Below are 8,325 nucleotides of genomic sequence, written 5' to 3' on the forward strand. Positions count from 1 at the left end.
CAAGTAGTCAGACCACGCTGGGTGCCAAGTGCTGCTTCTGTGTGTCCAGACCTCAAACAAACAAGTGTCCTTCCCTCACCTATGGGGCTTCAGTGATGGTAGCTTGACAAGGGCTCCAGAGAATTAGCATAGGTGCCTGGAATTACCTTCATCTTGTGGAGGAACCATTCCTCATCACCCAGGCCGCCCATCTAGACCTGTCCCTGCTCCTGCAGACAAATGAAATTAACAAGAGAATACATTTTGACCGAGACCTAAGCCCTAAGATCTCCAGAGACCATGAGAAATACATGAGAGCAAGCATTAGTGCTGACCCTTCAGTTCCTTGGGGGGACTTCTAGAATCCTCTGAGCTCATGCTCTGGTCCTCAAATTTAAATCTCTTGTCAACCCACGGTCTGATATCCAGACTTCCAAACAACTATTTCTTGAAAAGCTCTTCTTGAATGTCACACAGATTTTACCTAAAAAGTGGATGGAACCCCCACTCCTGTTGCTGATCTGTCTTTCATACAGCGAACAGATGCTATATTACCCTTCAGTGGTTTCAACCAAACAACTCCACTCTTCTTTCTCATTGCCCCATCTCTCTAAACATACCCTAGTGGTTCTTCCCTCGGGATATTTGCGGAATCATTGAACTTATGACTAGCTCCATATAGCTGTTACTATGAGACAAGGCAACATGGTTTCTCTCGGAACCTCTGTAACAGGCCCACAGACCTCAGTAAAACCAACAACACCATGACTGAAGTACTATTCAGAACTGGGGACCCAGCACGGAGGCAATACCACCTGTCAAAAGGAGGCCAAAGCCCTAATCCGTCAAAGTCCACAGACCCTAAATGTATTAATCTTGCCTTTCTTGTCTAACTTTTCTTGGTAAATGAGGTGTATCAATCCAGAGTGTGGGGTGTTTTGTTTTGTTTTCATTTTTGGTTTTGTGTGTATGTGCTTAAAAGACCACCTTGAGAAAGGCTTGGGACTGCACTGGGATCCTGAACACCTGGTAGACTAACGAAGACTTTCCAGTGGTTTGAACTCATGTACAAGTAGCCTTCTCTGGAGAACTCATGTTACTTCTGAAGTAGATGTGTGTCTGGTTCCTGCTCCTACTATCTTACTTCCTTGCAATCAGTGTGATCCATATATATATACACACACACACACACACAGGGTGAGAGAGAGAGAGAGAGAGAGAGAGAGAGAGAGAGAGAGAGAGAGAGAGAGAGAATTTCACTCTGTTACCACCTTCCTATCTCACTTGGCACAGGGACCAGAGTCTTCACACAATCCTTCCAAGCCCTCACGGTGTGCCCGTAGACCCTCACAGTGTGCCCATAGGCCTTCACAGGGCCCTACCAAGCCCTTTCACTGTACTCATGGGCCTCTATAGTGCCCTACCAATCACCCACAGTGTGCCCGTAGGCCCTCACAGGGCCCTGCCACACCCTTACAGTGTGTACTTGCCATTCAGCTGTGGTCTTTTATGTTACTCCTCTCTGTCCCTTTTCCTCAACCACACCTTGCTCTTCCTGAAAACCAACATCAGCTTTGCTTTCCCCTAAGACCTTTGTACTTCCTGTCGTCTGAGCCTAAGAACACTCCTTATCTCTTCAGTCTTTCGTATCTTTGTTTAAATGTCACCTTCTCAGAAAAAGAATTTCTTGGCCTACCTATCTTAAATCGCAATTCACTGTCCACAAGTCCTATTTCTCTGAGTCTTGAAGAAATGGTAATTTGTCATTAATCATCTCTAATTCTAATTTAATTCTAATTAAATTTTAACTAATTATTTCTATTTTATGTGCATGAGTGTTTGGGCCGCACGCATGTGTTGGGCATCACTTGTGTGCAGTACTGTGGAGACCAGAAGAGGACAGGTGTTGGATCTCTTGGCACTGGAGCTGCGATGTGTATTGTCAGCTGCTGATTCTGGGACCCAAACTCAGGTTCTCTGCAAGAGCAGGGAGTGTTTCTCCCTGAGGCATCCCTCCAGCTTTGTTATCATCACTTTATCTCCTCGTTTCTACAGCGTCTGTCCCTTCTCACGAAGATGGAGACTAAGTGAGGTCAGCAGAATGTCTTTCTTCTGTGCTTTGGTACCTAGAAATGTGTTGGACACATCCTAAGCACATTAGGCCCACAATTATTCACTGACTGAACCTCTTTCAATCTTCTGGAAGCAAACTACAAGATGTCATGCTGCTGGAAAAGGTGTTTGAGCTTCCAGGATTCCTGATCCATTGCAATCTGTCTTTCTATCCACTAATGCCTCATATCTGCCTTTGCTTCCTGGTTCTAGACACATTTAGACTCAAAAGAACTCAGGTCAAGTAAGTATTCATGATACTACTCTGTGAGTGCTCTTCAGAGACACGGGGAGGAGAGGGGCAATGTTACGAGAGGAACAATTACTATTTCTATTGTTCTCATATCATACCAGAATGCCTTCCTAGTGATGCGTCTTTATCTGTGAATTCAGGGATACTAGGGCATTCTAGCAGGTGTTATTTGCAGCAGGGTTGCTCCTAAGGGAGAAACTGTGTGAACAGTGAGTTCAAAGTCAGGTACACACCAGGCAACAGCCAGGTCTCGAATATGTTGGTTGTAGACATTTTCCCATTTCTAGCTTTACCTTAATGACAAATTTAGGCTTGTATGTGACGATAGGCCATGTATTTAATATTACTTTGCCAAACTTCCATTCAGAAGAGAAAAGCAAACCTCAGAGGCTGAGAATCACTGACTTACTGGGACGCATTTGGCAGGGAGAGAGCAACCAGACCTCAGACTAAAGCACAGTAACGCTGACACTGTGTTCCTCCTTGTATGCTGCCAAGTGTCCTGAAGGACTGAACATTTGTCAAGCTGCCAGTTACCAATACTGGACTCCTCTGGGTCCCTGTTTCCTTGGCCAAATAATCAAAGTGTGTTTGCTGTTCTTGGCACCATACTGAAGCTCACTCCTTGTTATCGTATGTTATCTAAGGAGGGGGACCTGCAAAAAGAAACACACCCTACCTTTGCTTCCTATGAAGTCTAGTCTTCTGGGAGACTGCTCTTAGTTCTCCATTTTCCTGATTGGTTTTGGAAACTAGACTGTGTTACTGTCAGATGAGCGGTGGGGTATGGCAGACATAGAGAGACTTCCTGGGGCACTAAGGTAACCCAAGTCCCTTCATTGCTTCTTTTGGTGAAGAAATTATGGACTTGGGCCCCAGCAAGTTGTAAGTTTTAATATTCTTTATGGCCTGAAGGCTTTGGAGGTCTTATGTGAAACTATATATAAGTCAAGCAAGCAGATTTGCTACACTGGAAGGGGTTTCTGGCAGGGAATTTGGATAAGTAATATGTATATCCTTTTGTAACTATTGGGGGAATCTTCAAGTAAAGGTTGCAGAGATGATTTTATGCCTTCTTTAGTTATAATCTCTAGCTATCATATTAAAATTTCAAGAATAATTCTGAAGGGAGACATCTGGAACCCTTGAATGGACATTTTCCAAGTATTTGGTAAGCAGGAGGGCTTCACCACCGTTATCCTTCCTACCCTCCTTTTGTACATAAGTATCCTTTAGCTCAAAATATTCCCCAAAATGGACCAGCTGTAATTCTTGACTATCTTTGGATATTTGTTTCAGTTTTTAAATAAATAATAGAAGTATTCAGACAAACCAATCTACACCCATACAAGGATCAAGGGTTATAGCACAGAGTCTGCCTGCTAGAACCTTCTTGTTGGCCCCTGTGACTGGTGAGTACATGAACTAACATTCTGCCATCAGTGTCTTTTCTCAAGTAACAAGTTCCTTGTGCTTGACCGTCCTCCAACCCCTATGATCTCTCTCTTAACAGAGCGAAGAGGAAATCCTCAAAATAAGCACATTCCATAACAAAATAGCTGGGTTTATGATCTTGGAAGGTAAGTAGAGCTTGCAGTGAGTCTGAGAGTCTCTGAGGCTATGGACTAAGTTAGGGAACAAATACTGAAACTGGGAGTATCTGATCTCCAGCACCTACAAGCAAAGCTCTCTCTCTCTCTCTCTCTCTCTCTCTCTCTCTCTCTCTCTCTCTCTCTCTGTGTGTGTGTGTGTGTGTGTGTGTGTGTGTGTGTGCTTATTTCAATGAAGGTAAGATGGGATACAGAGACGAGTGATTCACTGTGAGCTTGTTAGCCATCTACTCTAGCCTGCAGGAGAAGTTCAAGACAAAAAAGAGACTCCATCTCAAATAAAATGTTGGAAGGTACCTGATGAGTGACACCCAAGATTGCCCTCTGACCTCCGTGTCTATGTACATACACGTGTATGGGCATACCATACATAAACAAACACACCCACACACGTGTACCATACATGAATGAACATGCCCACACATGTACACCACCCTGTGGTCCTTAGCTTGTAATTTTGAAACTGTATCTCAGGACCTAGACTCTATGGCATTTAGCAGATATTTTGATGACTTAGTTACTTCAGGAAAAGAAGTAGCAGAGCTCTATGTTTCGGTCAATAGCTTTGACAAACACAATAAACTGAGGAGTCAGGAATCAATTGTGTAAAGTTAATTGATTCTCACTTGACTGTCACACACCTCTGTTTAAATATATTTGCTCAGATTACATCTTCCATAACTGTGACCCGTAAGTGACTCACTCTCCTGAAAGTTACTTGGAAATGACAGGCAGTAAATTTTGTTATTTGTAGGGAAATGGATGTACCAGAGACAATCAAATGAAGAGAATAACACCAGTCTCAGAAAGACAAATATTATAAGTCTTCTCACATTTGTTGTTTCTAGATTATATATATATTATAGACATAATGCATATTATTATCTATAATACGGTATGTGTATGTGCTTAACATACAATAGGAGCATGTAGAAAATAAAACATAATAAACTTCAGTATTGGCAGTGCCCCTTGATAGTAAAGACAAGTCTATTTCCCTCCTCATTCTTTACAAAAGTATTAAACTTCAGTTCTTTATAATTCAGCTAATTATACAAATACAAAGCTAGACATCAGGTGTGGCATCTCACCCCCACTCCCGATACTTGGAAACTGGAAGTAGGGGAATGAGAGGTTCAAGAATAGCCTTGGCTAAAGAGTGAGTTTGAGTCAAGCCCGGGCCAGCCTATATTAACACGAGAAAGTCAAATAAAAATAAATATAATTCTTTTTATGTGTGGATCTTACCAAATATCAGCTTTAACAACGTATGTGTGTATAACATATCACATGTGTGTATTTGCCTTTTACTACTACATCCTTAGTTTTATCTCTATGAGTCTCAAGTATCATGTTGAACTGTGTCAAAGCGGGGAGCTGGAAGACCACATTGTCAAGCTTAAACATATAATCAGAAGGAAGTTGTGGGGCAAAAAGCAAAGGCCACATAAAAGGGTCCTTTGGTTGCAGGTGGAATGAAGAAATTTGAGAAATCTCCTGGCCTCTTTGGATGTCTGACCTGAAACATATGTCTGAGATATAAAACTAACATCTGTAAATGAGAGAAAATGTCATGTTTATATTTCTGGGTTTGGGTTGCCTCACTTAGAGTGATTCTTCTAACTCCATTTATTAATCTCAAATCTTATGATACTGCTTTTCATAAGAGCTAAATTACAGTGTGATTTGGGTGAAGACTAAAGTCATGACTGGTCCAGAAAGTGATGGCCATTTCCAGCTCACTGGTATGGAAAAACATCTTAACTCTAATGCTTTCAAAAGTAACATGAAGTGTGTACTGACCACATATGGAAGTATTGCTTTGTTGGTATTCTTCTTCACTTTAAGGTCCACAAAAATTCTAGCTGTAAAAGCAACATAAATGGATTTTAAAATGTTAAGTTCCATGCCTGAAGAAACTGATCTCAACTCATCCTGTAATAATCAATTTGTACAATAAATTATGAATCTGGAAAAAATGAGCTGGTTTACATTCCTGTGTCGGCTTTCATATACACGCTTGACTCAAAAGGGCTCTCCCCACCCTTAAGTGGAGAAAGCGTGAGAGAGACTTCCGTTTAAAGAGAGCAGTTGGAAGTGGCAGAGCCCCGGCTATTATGAAATTGCTTTTCAACCTGCACTGAGTGTCGCGACAAAAGGCTCCATGCATCTGTGGAGCCCATCTGAGTCGCTCAGGACCATTCTGCCTCTTTCACAAAGCATTTCAAACACTGAAAAGGTGGCAAAAGAATAAAGAAGAAGTGACTTATAGTTCCACTTGTAAGGGTGACAGACCATCATTGTAGGAATAGTGTGGGCCTTTGGTACTAGACAGATGTGGATTCGAAACACCACTGGACTGCACTCATAGCCCCAGAGATTTCTTATTGGATGTAATTTTCTGAGCCTGTTTCCTTGTCTGTAAAATGGTGATGTCTACTTCTTGAGGTTGAGGATTCATTAAGAATGTGCACATGAGGCAGGCTATAAATTCCTCCCAAAGGGGAAGCTGTCTCTTTACATCATTAATGATTCTAAATGCTATTCTGTATGGGGCCAGGCATACCTCACAGATAGACCCTCATTGGCTGTACTGAAAATGACAGAACGCAGGGTGGCTTCTGGAAGAAGTGGCACCACCTTCAAAAATGTCTGATGTTTTTTATTTTTAAATGGGTTTCTGATCCTACTGCACGCACTGGCTTTGTGGGAGCCTAGGCAGTTTGGATGCTCAACTTACTAGACCTGGATAGAGGTGGGGGTTCCTTGGACTTCCCACAGGACAGGGAACCCTGATTGCTTTTCGGGCTGAGGAGGGGGGGGGCTTAATTGGGGGAGGGGGAGGGAAATGGGAGGCGGTGGCAGGGAAGAGACAGAAATCTTTAATAAATAAATAAATTAAAAAAAAATCTTTTCATGTGGTTATGCACTGTGTGCATGCGTGTGTACTTGAGTGTGTGTGTGTGTGTGTATACAAATATATTTGTGCCGCAGTGTGTGGCAGTTAGAGCCCCCATTCCACTTTGCTGAAGACAGGGTCTCTTTTGCTATCCAGTGCAGCATGCATCAAGCTACCTGGCCAGTGAGTTCCTGGGGCTTCTCCTGTCTCTGTCCTGCAGCTTACTGAGGATCACTGGGGTTATCATGCTCTCTCCATGTCCATCTCTGTGTCGGTTCGGGGGAACTAACCTCAGGTCCTGGTCCTCAAACTGACCCAGCAAGCACTTCACCCCCTGAGTCATCTCCTCAGCCCCGGTGTCTCATTTCTACAAGCTGGACATTAGCAAACCTGGACTGTGCTCTGTATCATAAGCCAATACTAAATCCTTGGGGCTTGGAGTGACCTGTTGATTCTGATGATGTTATCTGATGACAATTCTGCGGACTCATTTTTCCCCTCTTCTCAGACCCTGGGAACCCAGTGGTCTGTACGCTATTGTTTCTGAGATGGAAGGCCTAGGCTTAGCAAAAGCCCCAGCCAGTAGTAGCGAAATGGGCAGGTAAGATTCTCAGTGTATGACATACACAATTGTTCTGAACAGATCAGAAAGGGGGACTCTCATTCCATGGGTACACTGTCAATCATTATGTTCAGATTCTGGGCTGGTTAGACCCACTTCTTCTCTAACAAGTAAGTTATATGTGCCCTCCCATTTTGTTATTTTTATTTATATTACTTTTTCTTAACACATATTTTCATTGGGTTTCTCTTGTTTATAACCACGAGATTGATGACCAATACTAGGGGGATAATAAAGACATAGCATTTATCAACATTTAGTGTGTACTATCTATTGGCTAAGTACCCAACAACTAGGAACTAATGTCAGTTTAATTTTAGAAGTAAAAGAAATGAAACAAAAATATTTTAGAGAAGATCATTTATTTTACAGTCTAGCAAGTGAACTCAGTTCTGCCTGACTTCAGGGTTTGTGCTCTTGACCTCCACATTACAACTTCTAACATGGAATAAACATCTGTACAAAATTTATGGGAAAAGATCTGGATCACACACATTTATCCAGGATGTAAAGACTTATTCCAATCCATATTTGTCTTTGTCCTTTGCCATGAGTGATGTTCAGAAGGCCTGGAGTAACAAAGTACAGTGACTTTAGCTTTGGTGACTGCGAGCTTCTGTCCACACAGAAGAGGGAAAGCAAACTGGTCTACTCTCAAGACTCCCATCTATGGAGAAGGTGAAGCCAGGTAGGAGGAAGGAGGCAGAATATTTCTGGGAGTATGTGGGCACCTTGATTAATTTTAGTGGCTTTTAATAGAACTTGCTTTACATTATTTGGACTAATTGAAAGAAAGCGTAGAGGCTCCTTGGAGTTGACTCATCCCCGCCACCCTCATATAGACGAACTG

At 42.4% G+C, this 8,325-nt stretch overlaps 1 pseudogene; it reads left to right on the plus strand.

Moving 5' to 3' along the window:
• The first annotated feature begins 5,659 nt into the window (after positions 1-5,659).
• On the plus strand, positions 5,660-5,836 carry LOC142858302 (ATP synthase F(0) complex subunit k, mitochondrial pseudogene; annotated as a pseudogene).
• Positions 5,837-8,325: the final 2,489 nt, after the last annotated feature.

This window comes from Microtus pennsylvanicus, chromosome 10, assembly GCF_037038515.1.
Source record: "Microtus pennsylvanicus isolate mMicPen1 chromosome 10, mMicPen1.hap1, whole genome shotgun sequence".
In the NCBI taxonomy this organism is placed as follows: Eukaryota; Metazoa; Chordata; class Mammalia; order Rodentia; family Cricetidae; genus Microtus; species Microtus pennsylvanicus.